This window comes from Vidua macroura, chromosome 10 (assembly GCF_024509145.1).
Source record: "Vidua macroura isolate BioBank_ID:100142 chromosome 10, ASM2450914v1, whole genome shotgun sequence".
In the NCBI taxonomy this organism is placed as follows: domain Eukaryota; kingdom Metazoa; phylum Chordata; class Aves; order Passeriformes; family Viduidae; genus Vidua; species Vidua macroura.
This window is the reverse complement of record NC_071580.1, coordinates 272,038-285,536: the sequence shown is the minus strand read 5'-3', so window position 1 is coordinate 285,536 and position 13,499 is coordinate 272,038. Positions and strand designations below refer to the sequence as shown.

At 46.1% G+C, this 13,499-nt stretch overlaps 1 long non-coding RNA gene across 1 annotated transcript; it reads right to left on the bottom strand.

Moving 5' to 3' along the window:
* Nucleotides 1–3,600: 3,600 nt before the first annotated feature.
* LOC128812418 (uncharacterized) lies at nt 3,601–11,846 on the bottom strand. Its single transcript, XR_008438704.1, has 2 exons — nt 11,758–11,846; nt 3,601–8,782 (listed from the first exon to the last, which is right to left on the bottom strand). It is a non-coding gene; the product is annotated as an uncharacterized LOC128812418 (long non-coding RNA).
* Between the last annotated feature and the right edge of the window lie 1,653 nt (nt 11,847–13,499).

The following is a 13,499-nucleotide window of genomic DNA, read 5'->3' as shown; positions in this document are numbered from 1 at the left end:
CACAGCACTTGCAGCACTGCAATCAGAGCCACACACTGCCAGGGGTTTGACCATCACAGTGTGCACTGAAGTCACATCAGCTAAAATCACCTTAGGCAGAACTGGGTAGATCTGGAATTTTGCTCCCAAAGACAAGCTGTGGGATGTGAAATAGAGCCAGTGGCAGGAACCTGACAGGGACCTGCGTTCTGTACAAAGAACCCCAAGTGGCAAGTCCATATGGCTTTTCCCTGTGGAATATGGGCTCTGGACTGCTTCCTCCTATGACTCATAGCACACAGGTAGGATCCCTGGAACCCTGTTTTCACTTTGTGAAATTAGAATTTCACTTTGTAAATCATTAGACTTAACACTTTTCAGATGCCCCTTGCTGAAATACTAAAATGAAACCCACACCCTGGTAATGTCTGCTGGCCCTTGTTCCACCTGGGCACGCTCTGCTGCAGGGGTTACTGGCACTGGCCCACTCAGCTGTAAAAGAAAAAGCTTTCTCACAGGGTGCTTCTGGTAGGATCATGACTTCAGGACAATCCCTCTTTTTTGAAGTTATATTTATAGGGAGTAGCACATGGTAAATTAAGACATTTGGAGAGCTGCAAATCCAAAGCTGGGTACTGTACAGCAGTGACATTCTGGTCTATAAGCAATCTTACTAAGCAGAATGCTGGTTCACACACTGACAAAAGGGTTTAATGATGAAAGTGATCAGAATCTGATCCAGAGCAATGTCACTGCAGGCCTTAACGCTTGATTAGACTCAGGGTTCTTCAGGAGGACAGTGAGGGAACAGAAAGGCAGAATGTGAGAGGAACTACATGGTGAAAGAATGCATAGTGAGGGCTCTTTCCTGCAGCTGCTGAAGCCAGCTTTTCTCTCATAACAGTCATTCTTTAAAAAAAAGCAAACTGAGAGAAGTGAAGATTTATTGCCTAGTCCTTTGATGCCATGGTCTGCTGAAGCATGGAGAATGGCCATAAGAAGTGGGTTTAGTGTTCTTTTGTGGTAAGTTACAAATGGCACCAAGAATGAGGAAATGTGTCTAATCCTTGCATGGACATCAATTGAATCAGTGGTATCGAGTGAGTTTCTTCATCTCATTGCATCACAGTGACTCCATTTCTGAAATCAGGTTGATGAGTATCAAGCATTGTTCATTGTTTGAGATCTGCAGTTATAAAGTAGGAGCAGCATAGGCAGAGTCAGGATGACAGATGCCCCACATGCAGCTGTGGGGGCCTGGCCGGTGGCAGGAGCTGTGTGCTGCCCAGATGAGTTATCCAATAGCCCACAGCAGTTGCCAAGTAGCCACTGAAGATTATGAAAAATCTAATACTCAGAATTAAAAACTGTGGAAAGATCCGAGTTCACCACAAGACCTCTCCCAAGGCTTCCTTATAATTCCTTGTTTGGAGAACATTTTAAATTCATCACCGACATTATTTTTATGTTGCTAATTCCCAGAGCCCTATTCAAGTTTTATGCGTGAAAAAGGATAATTGTGTTATCCAAGTAGGTCTTCAGAAAGTGACTTCTATCTTTGATACCCAATAGCTGCAGTCACCTGTAGGTGATTCGGTTTGGCATCAATATAAAAAACTATTTATGTATTCAGCACTTATCTAGATACTGTGTAGTTTACAGTGAGCAAAGGTGTTCAATATGGAGTCTGATCCTTTGGATATTGCCCACGGAATAGCATTTACACTTATGCTTGACCCATGCCAATCCAGAGCAATTCCCACCCTTATGGAAATCTCTGTATGATATGACATTTGTTTTCTGTAATCCAGGATGTGCCTTTGTAACCATAACTTTTTTTTTTTTGCACACATATGTATGCCTCTAAAATTGTCTGGGTCTGTCTGACAAATATAAGAAATGTTCAGAATTATATTCATTTTGGGTACATGCACTTATATCTTGGACAAGACTAAAGTTATAAGGCTTGAGGGTGCAAGGTATGGCTTTCATCCTAAATTTAATTTAATTTTCAATTCTGTTGATAAATTTTCTGTACTGATTTCAAAGTCATAGGGCATGTTAGTTGGATGGCTAAAATTTCTAGAGAAAGGGGGTTGTGTATTTATAAGGATAACAGTAATATTCAGAATGACATCAGTAAGGGTTATAAAAATAATTAAAAGAGTTGAGTTTAAGAATTAATACATGACCACACAGAATAACAAGTGAGGAGAAGGAAAATGCAATTCCTCTGTTATGCTGTCCTCTCCCTCATAGCCTGGCAGGGTTGGACACCAGATTGGATCCTTTACTGTAAACAGAATACCTCTTCTGCTCCCAGGTGAGCAGACACCAGTGAGGACGGGCACTGGGATCTTGCAGTCCCTCATAAATAGTCTGGTTTCACTAGGGAACATTTATGTTTCTGGCGGTACATGCTGCGAGCCTGGCTGTCTCATGCTGTGGGAAAACTGTGTGCTTGTTCTCCTCTGCATTCTTACCTGAGACTGCCTGTGCCTGTGTGTTCCCTGCAGTTTGCTCTCCGGGCAGGCCAGCCCTCCGTCCCTTCCTGCAGAGCAGGGCCCTGGGTCGTGCCTGGCAGCGGCTTTGCAATGCAGAGGAACTGGCACGGGGATAAGATCACGCTGGCTCTGTTCTCTGGCCTGAAGGAATGTAAACTTGCTGACCTCATATATCTGCTGACGTTGGCAGATGCTCTTACTCACACCACCTTGTAATTCAGCATTATGCTTATTCCTCACACTGCACGAGTGGTCCTGTGAGATGTCGTTGGTGTGAGATGCCACCATCCCACGAAGCAGAAAAGCAAACTCCTCAAGTAGGCTGACTGAGGTGAGAGATGGCCCCAAGGAGGCCCAGAGTCCCTCATTCCCTGGGCAGGCACGTGAGAAGGGACCTGGCTACTGTATTAGTTTGTGCAGCCAGTGCCTCAGAGGCTACAGTGTGATGGGCAACAGAGTCTCCAAGCCCACCACCTGAGTCCAGGTGAGCTGTGGGGAAATCCTCTGGAACACCGAGACACCAGGTACCTGACTCCATAGCTGCCTCCCTGCAGGCATGGGAGCCCACATGGAAGGTGCCTCATTAATTCCCTTTGGAACATATTCATTACTGGTGTGACTTCCACACAGAAGTCTGCTGTCTGCAAACCTCACAAGTGTGCAAACTGCATCTGCTGTCTTACCTGAAAGCTGTCTTCTCCATGCTCTGTTGCAGCTCAGGTTGGCCCCAGAGGCAAATCTGTGACATTGCAGTTGAACATGGTTCCTGGTTCCTGAGCATGGTGAAGGTGATATAACCCTCTGTTCCACCGGGGCAGAGCAGGGGTTTCTGAATAGGATCCAGCTCTGAGCAATGCATGGCAGGAGCAGACTGTCCCCTACAAAACTGCAGTCGCCGCCGAGGAAGGGAGAAGTTGGCACTAACCTCTTATCATATATCCTCCTTTTCTCCTATAAAAGGTGGGGCTGGAGCACCACATTTCTGTGTCATAGGGACTATGTCTGTGTTGGGCTACACATTATTTGGCTTTACTTTGATTTCAGAAGCTGTAGCAATATGGGTCATGATTTACATCTGTGGTAGGTTGTAGTAACAAGAAGAAGCAAACAACTGTCCTTGTATTTGACATTTTAAGTGCTTTTTAGCAATGTTACTATCCAGACAAATCAACATTACTTTGAAAGCTACTGTGGAAATTCACAAACAATAATATAGCCAGAGACAATTATAAACATGTAAAACAAACAAAGGTGGTGTTTTCTAAACATGAGTCTAAGGGTTGACCACTGGTTCTCCATCATATGCATTCCAAAAGGTCCATGGATGTGCTATAAAGAGTAAATTTGTATATATAGCAAAAATTTTAAATTAGGTCATAGTTACATGTAAACTAACACTTCTCCTTTAGGGATGACTGGCTGAGAGCCTTATCTCCCCAGGAGCAGTTACCAACTCCAGTGAGGACAGCTGTGGGAGCAGGGGGACCTGAAGTCAGGTCCAATTCTTGTTTGCTTGTTCTAGCAAAGAACCTTCTTAGAACAGTATGAAAAAGCTCTTTATTTCTGCAAAACTTGTGGCATTATGCCCTGTAACCTTCCTGAGGTTGGGGAGTCACTGCCAGAACCTTTGCACAGCTTCCCTCTGAGGAGTCATCACAAACCCTGGCACTTCTCAGTGCAGAACCAAGTTACACCGACACCCCCACTTCAGAATGCAAAGGGTTATTTCTGCAGGAATAAATCCTCTTTCTTAGAAAGAGAGGCATAGAAAGGAGCAGGGAAATTGAAAGATTTAGTCTTGTTCCTGCTGCAAATGCTTGAAATGCATAAGATTGAATTATCTAGGGAGCATGTCAAGGGTCTGACAAACCTGTCAGTTTTAATTAATGGCTTCTGTTCAGCTGTCAGAATCCAGTGGGTCTGCTCACAAGACAGAGTGATGACAGATCAATTTCCACTGACATCCTGTGTAGATGCCTTTAGAGTAGTAAAACATTTAAAAATTTATACTCAGACATTTATACTTTAAAACTCTATACTTATGTGCACAAAACTTGAAGTCTTTCACAGGTGCTCAGACTTGTATCTCAATTACAGATTCCCTTCAGTAAGGCATGCAATTTAAATCCCCAAACCAAGTCAAACATGACACCAAAATGATTAATTATTGAACAAAAACATATCATCATGACCATCGGTGGATAAAAAGAAGAGGGGAGTTTCACCACTGCAAATACAAAATTCACAGTTGTAAGACCTGGAGCAAGCTTGGAGCTTTTTTAATTAGCCAGAGGAATCATGGATTTTGGAATCACTACAATGACTTAACATGGCTTTGGGTGCTATTATTTTGCTTTGCAGTGACAGAGACTTCTGCAGGAGAAAAATGTGAAATCCCAGCCTAAAATCTGCCATTGTAGAGGTAATGTCTTTAACCTCACATGGAGCCAGGCCTGGCCACCTGCTCAGGAATGCTGCTGAAATGCAGCAGTGAGAGCAAGTCAGCCCTCTCCCTGCAGGTGTGCTAACAGGGAGGCTGCTGGGGCTTTCCGAGGGTAGCTCAGAGCTCCCTTTGGTGAGGAACCTCGCTGTTTCCTGTGAGATACACGCCTGGCACATGCAGGGCAGTGATTCTGCCTGACCAGACTGAGCCCTGTCCCAGAGGCAACAGGTGAGCTGTGCTCCTGTCCATGGTGCACAGTGGGTGCAGCTGAGAGCAGCAGCTCTGAGCTGTCTGTACCCCCTCTCTGCAGCTGCCCTCCTGCTTTGGAGGAGGTTCTTGTTCAGAGAAGGTTCCCTGAAAGACCTTTTCTTCGTAGGAGAAAATAAATGTACTCTGGCCAGCCTAGGGACTCCTGATTTTAAGAGAAGCTGTAGACCTTTGGGAAACAGCTTCACCTGTGTTCTGCAGGCTGTGGATGAGTTCCTGTGTGCCTCTGACGATGCACAGAGAGATGTGCACTAACACCCTCGCAGGGAAACACAGCAGAGAGCACTTCCAGCAGTGGGCTAAGGGCACCAGCTGGACATTCCCTCTCTGCTGGGCAGCTCTGGTGGGACAGGAACCACACGTGACTTGCACCTCAGCTGAGTACGTAGCCAGTGGGAAAAGCACTCCTGGCAGCAAAGAGAAAGCAAGAAAGTGAAAAGTGACAGAAATGGCCCTTCAGGTTAGCACTTGTCTCCATATCACCCCTGAGAGTGAATTCATATGCCCTCAGATGATACATTCAGATGATCCATTCAGTGAGATCCTCACTGGGTTTCCCTGTGCACACACTGGCCCTGTGTGAGCACCTCTTGTGCAGCTGCTGGCAGATTTTGGAGGATCTGAACCCATGACCAAAAATAGGTGGGTCTGGTTTCCCTAGCCATCGTGTTCAGTGTTACACATGCCATGATGATGAAGCACTGTAAATCATGAGTCTGCTCACATTCACTGATAAACCAGTCATGCAGAAGGTTCCTTGGAGCTGGAATTCAGCAGAAGGCATTTCACATCTGTCAGAAATAATTCAAGGGTGTGGAATGACTAATTGGGAACTGCATGAATAATCAAGACTTCATTTTCAGCAAGACAAAGCCATGAACTTTTGTCTGGCACATCAGTAAGGAATATGTTCCCTTCATTAAGGCCCATGTTCTGGGGACTGATGCTAGCAAAAATACCAGGAGGGATTTTTGTGATGGTCACAGAATGTCCACTTTTAAAGTGCAGCTCGTAAGTCTAGCTAAAGGACAGAGCTATTTGAGAAGCAGATGATGCTATGTAAACCTTAAAAATAAAGGATTAAACTGAAAATAAAGACATAAAATTTGAGAGTAGAATAAAAAAATGGAAAATGAAATCAGCCTAAGCCGAGTTTTTTAATATTAAGCAAGGACTCAGATCTTTCCCTTGGCCAAGTCTAGAAACCAACCACTGGTCTGCCAACTACTACTGGTTCCCACTAGTGTGGAAATGAGGAGCTGGGGTTCCTTTTTTTTTTTTCCCTAGACTGCAGCACAAGCAACAATAGGAGTTGTGCTGGTCTGAGGCTTTGATTTGCTGTGCCATGTAAGAACAACAATGAGAAAGGGGGAGATGGGATAATTTTCCATCTGGCCTGTGCCAGCTGCAGAGTCCAGGCACCCTCCAGGGTCAGCTGAGGCCCTCAGCTTGTTCCATCAGAGCTCCCAGGCACTGCATCCCTGCACACAGAGCTGTCTGTCCCAACAGCTCTGAGAGCTGTAAATACTGGCAGCACTCAGGGACTGGAGACTTGGCAAATGTGATAAATGGCAGGAGAAGCTTTATAAGCTGAGCACAGCCTGGAAGAAAGCTTGTGAACTCTGGTCACAGGTTATATATATTTATGCTATGTCTAACAAGGGATATTGCTGGATTTCTATGTGTACTGAGGTCCAGAGATTGTCACTACAGATAAGGTATTTCCAGTACATTTTTTCTTTATACAAATTGTAAAATACCTCCCAAAAGTACTGGTTAGGTGACAGGATCTGCTCTCTCAAGGACAGGGCTAGGGCTGAACCCATCATGACCACAACTTGCCAGCATGTCATATAACCTGATCCCATGTGAATCACACGGTGAGTGGGAGCTCCAAGAGCTGAGTCCATGAACAAAGCATGTCTTGGAGCAGGGTGAGGAATGCAGAGGCGTGTGCTGGAAGGTGTGGCAGGTATGTGTGAGCTGTTAATGACCATGCTGAAGAAATCCTGGTGATGCAGAGGTGAAAGAGTCCAAGAACTGGAGGAGTCCAGAACCCGTGCTGTAGGATCAGCTGAAGGATGGATCTGCATCCATGGCAGCTGCTGCAGGTTCCTGCCATGGAAATGCTGTTCAGTGGCAGCACTTCTGAATCTCACACTAGCAGCAGGTATGGACCTGCACTGGTATTATCTTAATTTTCAAATACCTTATCATGCTTTTCAGAGCCATCCTATCTTTCATTTGAGACTTCACTGGATAGGACACTCCATGGCTACTACCACTGTTCTCTGAACCAGCCTCTCTGAAGGTGACCTCCTCCACTTACAAGTGAGGAAAGGCAGAAACATTAGAGTTTAATGGGTGGAACTTTGGATGGAGCATGGATAAACCCAAGAAGTTTAATAGATGAAAAGTGGCAAAACCACTGACTAAAATTTGCAAAGCTGAAATGCAAAAAGCTGAAGTTCTGCAACTTGATAAGTACGGAGTCTGTGTAGTTGTGAGTCGAAACTGTGGCAGGATCTGCCCCTGCCTGCTCAGCCCTGCAGCTGAGGCTCTCTTTCTCCATGTTACAGGCTTCAGCTGTAGCACAGGGACCTGAACCATCCTGACATGAGCACTGCTCTGCCTGCCTGCACTGCCTTGCTGCAAAGAGTAGCTCTGAATTACGGGTGGGCAACATTCACCAAAATGGATTTCCCCAGAAAGCTTGGTGCCATTCACCTTATTTGCTCCAAGGGCTTTCTCAACCCCCTTGAGGTCCCACGCCACTGGGGAGGGCTCTAACACACCTGGAACAAGGTACACCTTGCTGGGGAAGTGACCTGTGGGCATAAGTGACCTCTCAGTTGTCCCACCCAGGCTTCACCTGCATCTCCTTCAGCCAAAGGAAGGATGGGATCAGGCTGCTGGGTGAACAGCACAGTCCTGGCCCTGTGTCCAACCAGCACTACATGACCAGGCATGCCACCAACAAACATTCCCAGGAATTCCAGGCAGGAGACATGCCATGTGCATCTCATCTTGACTTTTGATTTTTTTCCACCCTAAACACTTGGCTAGGTGATTGTTGTTTGGCTTTTTGTATTTTTCTGTGTGGTAACTGAAGATGTTTACTACCAGGCAGGAGTTTTGTTTCCCTAAGAGCAGCAGCCTCAGCTCCTGGAAGCAGGCAGCTTCAGTGGCTGTACCGGGCATCTACTGATCTCAGGTCTTGTTCTTTCACCTGTCTTGTCACTGACCTGTGCCTGCTGGTGCTGAGGGATTGAATATATGATGCCAACAGCCCTCCCTTCCAGGGAGGTGCAAAGGAAACACCAGACGTTGATTTCTAGTTGTCTCTGTTCACATTTTGTACTGGAAATTCACTGATAGGCATTCAAGCATGAAATGCAGCGATTGTTTGGAAGGTGGCCAGAAAACTCTGACATTCTGGGAGCGAGTTATCTTTCTGCAGTTTGTCTAGCAGAGAGGCAATGTGGTTCAATGAAATTTTTCTCCCTATAGCCTGAGGTGATGCTGGTTGCTTCAAGTCATAAGCAGCGAAATCTCAGGGCTGTGAAACCCTCCAAGCCAGGAGTGGCACCTGTGTTAATACAGAAAGACACAGAGTTTGTTTCTGACCCATTTCCATGTCATAGGGTATTATAATTCTGTGCTGTTAAGTTGTGCTGAATCTAGACATGGTTAACAGCGGGGTGAGGCAGCTGGGTGCTCACTGCAGGAGGAGGAGGCTGGTGGGGCAGGGGCAGCTTGGGGCCCACCAGCAGGTCGGCCTTATCTCAGCTGTCACTGTGAACTCTTCAACCCCCGTGCTGAAGGGCTGAACATGTTCCACAGCTTCACATTTGTCCTCTCTCTCACAGACTTTCTGAGGGGACGGGGGGTGGGCCGTGGGGGGGGTGGGCTGACTGCTAAGGGCCACAGCCAAGCTGGAAGCCCACTGTCCCCTGGGAACTCCAGGTGGGGAGGGGGTTCTCTCCATTCCCAGGGAACTCCAGGCTGGGAGCAGGTACCCTCTGTCCCCCGGGAGCCCCAGGCCAGCTGTGCAGGGCAGTGCTGGCACAGGTGGGATCAGCTGCTGGACTCAGCAGACATTGAGCATGTTTGCCCAAGGATTACGCAAGGTAAGCCTCTGTGCTTGTCCATCCCCTGTTTAGGGGGCCCAGTCCCTTTACCTTTCTCTGCCCACATGGTATTTAAAAGCTGGTATTTAAAGGCCCTGGTGCCCTCAGGAGGACACCACGGGCTGGCAGGACGTGCTGTGGCCACGCTGCCCCGCTGAGCCCCTTGCCCTGCTGCTTTGGGCAGGCACGGCTGCTGGCGTCTGGTGGCTGCTCAGCTTTACTTTGAGGTATTTAAACCTGGCAAAGTGACTTTTTTTAGGTCCATATGCATAGATCAGGTGGTCACCTGTGTCAATATGTTTATTTACAGATCCTAGCTGCTTTCAGGGACCAGCCTTCTCTAAACATAATTAGGGCTATTTAAGTAGTTGCTCGCAATTACCTGTCTGTTCATACAAAACACCATGAATTCCCTCACTGAGCAAAAATTCCAGGTGGCACGAGGGTGAAAAGCAACAAGGACTTTGCTGTTGAGTGCCTCAAATATTTCTATGATCCTACTGTCAATGGATGTTTACTTCTGAAGAGCTGCCCACTATGTCTACTCTGCCATTATGCCAGTTCTCAGAGCAGCAGCTTTACCAGGAACTTTGGGAGCTGTTCCCACCTGTCAGCCTCCCTCACCCTGGTTCTTAGTAATTAGGCTGGAGGTATATGCAGCAAAGCCTGATTTGGGGCTGGATGTGAATAGAAGCTTTTCAGCTTTTGTCCTTTTGGCTGCCCTAAAAAATTTGATTTCTGGGATTCCAGCAAGGCCATCACACTGTGTCACTGTGTGGGTGTTGGTGAGCAGAGCCCGGCCCCACACCTGGCCCCAGCAGGCGCTGAACTATCGGGTCATCTGGAACATGAGTCTCATTTTCAGCACTGCACAATTTTCTGCACACTGATGTTATCTTTGCCATCAGCTACTGGCATGCAGCAGCTCACATATGCCATTAGCAGGTGGCAGAAGACATAAATGGAATTTTCTCTCAGAACATTTCTTCCATTCTTCCTCCCAGACTGATGAAGTGCAAGTTCAAGCTAAAGGCATGTAGTGACTACAGCCCATTCCCAAACAGGGCCATGGAGAGTTAAAAGCAGGCTCCAGGAGAAACTCTCACATCTTTCAGTCTCTCTGCCATGGTTAGCTTGTCAGCACCCTGCCCTCCAAGCATGGGGAGTGCAGCTGTGTGTGGCTGCACTCCTCACACCCTGGTGGCAGCTCCCCAGCTCCTCGGGATCAGTCGCTGTGGGGAGCTGAGGCACCTGCCCAGGTCTCAGCAAGCTGCTGGAGGCTTGGCAGAGCTCTGGGCACTGGAGATGAACACAGAAATTTAAGGATCAGGCAAACAAATCGGCAGAAGAGGCAAGAATTCAGGAACACAACACGTGCACATTGTGTGGCCTCCAAAAGGAGGAGGCAGAAGCAGGAGGAGCTCCACATCATCCCACAATGATGCTGCTTTGAGCTCAAGTTGACCTGCAGAGCCACAGTCAGAGGAGCCTGGGAGCTGCTGCTGGAACCGTGTGCCTGACTGCACTCCTGACTCACCATTCACTTTTGCATCTGGATGTCTTAGAGGAGATATAAATGGCTTTTTGAAAAATCTTATTCAGGGCTCTTCTTTTATTTTTAATATGGTTTTTTTTTCTGTCTCCCACAACTGCAGCAAATCCTGCTCAAAGCTGCTCCTGAACTTGATGGAAAAGAAACATATTAAAGACCATGGCTCAGGACCCCCTTGGTCTCCAGACCTGACATGAGCATTTATTTTTCATCTATTTTGTTTTGTCCCCAAAGGACAATTTCATTCCAGGTTCATGAGCTCATATTGAAAAACAATAGAACATTTCCAAAGTCACAAAATTCTGTGGAATCACAAGTCTAATGCTTTGGATCCAAAGCTCAACTTTGGGTTTTTTTCCCCACAAAGATACTTAGATACTTGACCAAATGAAAAGTGCTTCAGTGCTACAAGTGCCATTTTGATGCTCTTGTCTGTCTGACCTCAGACAAGGTCAGAGGTCCTTTATTTGTTTTGTCAGATAATGTAGATGGGGGAGGGGATTGTCATTTGCTTTTGTTCATCAAAATCTTTACATTCCAAGGTTATTTAAAATAATTTTCTTCCATACAAACATAGTTTCTATTGCCCAGTGTGCTCTCTCATCATATGTGGAAATGCCATATTTTCAATAAGTTTTTGGGTTTTTGAATGCTGCTTTCCCACATGGGGGTGGTCTCTGCCCCCTTCCCCCTGTGTTGCTGGGGGTCAGGGCAGTGAAGACAGCACTGAACTATTGAAGTCAGACTGCTGTGAGCACCTGGGCACAGCTGCCACTGGAAAGGTGCAGGGGAGAGGCACTTTTGTGCCAACCACAGAAATAATTTCCTTAGAAAAGTATTTCACCTAAAGCCCACTATAGATTGCAGCCCCAGATAACTCACTTGCTTTGGTCCAGGATCAGAGCTGAAACTCTGCAGAGGGGGCATGGCCAGCCCTGGTGTGAGCACTGGTAGCCACACAGGCAAGGAACTCCTGTGCCAGATGACCCAGGGCAGAAGGAAAGAAAAGGCAGTAAGGAAAACAGGGGTCATAACAATTATGTTGTACTGCGGGGAAAAAAAGAACTTGTCATCTGGCTAAGAAAACAAATTCTACTGGATCCTAAATTTCCTATTTATCTCCATGGAACAGCTTCTGTCAAGTGCTGTCAATGCTTCAGAGTTCTCCCCTGCTCCTTTCTTTTAAAGTTCAAAGTCAAAAGGTGACTTTGGGGTGGTTGCATCTATTTGCCCTTTTCTTTCCTTGAAGCAAACAGCCAGTAAAAATTCCCTGGCATATTTTTCTCCTTTCTGAAGTTTCTTTACTCCATTGCCCTCCTCCATAAAATCAGACCCCTTTTCACACATGGGTGAACCTAGACAATCATTTAGAGTGGGAAGCATGTGAACCACTTCAGTGAACATCAGGTAATTGTATATTAGAGGCCTTTTGAAAGGTCATCTATTTCTGGGTAATTTTTCCAGCTACTTTCTTGGTGAACTGAAGCTCACTGGCACCGAGTGAAGAACAGGGTGGCTTTGCACACATCTCCACCTCCCTGGCCCTGTGAATTGCCCACCCTGATCACTGTGTGGTCCCTTTGATGTTTTCTTTCCAAGATGCCTATCTCCATGTGTAACCTGCTTGTGCCATGTTTGTATCACTTACCTGTGTGCTGGGAACGGCGGAGGTTTTCAAACACACTGCTCATTAGATTCTACACTTTTCTGGAAAAGGATGACTTTTCAGTTGCATTAGGATATGAAAAACAACCTGAAAATCACGAGACACACAAACAGACACACAAACACACAGAGCACTGGAGTGCTCGTGAACCTGCCTGTCCGTGGTTGCTCCTGGTGCATTTCTCCTCTGACAAGGATTCCAGGTGGGCTCACGCTGCAGCTTTGCCTTCTCAGCATCACAGATTTGGGTACTATTCCTAACAAACCAATAAACTTTTCAATAGTAAATAAGAAACGAAAACATTAATTTAAATGAACTGACAAGTGTTACAGCCACAAGATGGTCACATAATCCCAATTTCCATTCAAAACCAGACAAAAAATATCAAGCAACACTAAAGAAACTTTATGTTCTAATAATGTAATTTCAACTACAGAAGTAAATAAATTTGGTTTATACTAAGAATGGAAGCACAGAGGGACTTCTCTAGATAAAATTTCTAAGAGATTTAAATTTCCTAAACTGATCTTGTTTTCTGAAAAACAACCCAGAATGGAGAAGAGAACAATGACACTTAGGCTGTACATTCATTAAAGTAAAGGCTTTTTTAAAATTGTAAACCTGGCAATCAAGGCCCTGATTTGTCCTCCTGGGAACGCAAGTACAGTCAACTCCCAGTCCCAGATTCCTAACTGCTACTCCAGACACTGCCCAGGTTCTGCCAAGTTTGCCTGTGCAGGGTTCTGTTCCTGAGGCTGCATTCCTGGGTTCTGACAACAGCCACCACACAGCTCCAAACATGGCAGTGCTCACGGTCAGACATGTGCAGGGAGGCATGTGAAGAGGCAGGAATAGCTGAAATTTTAATTAAGGAAAACGTAAGTGGCATGTCTATTTGAGAAAGTGATGGTTGTGCAGTGCAAGTGCATCAGTGCCAATCTGCAGAGCTGCAGCCTTT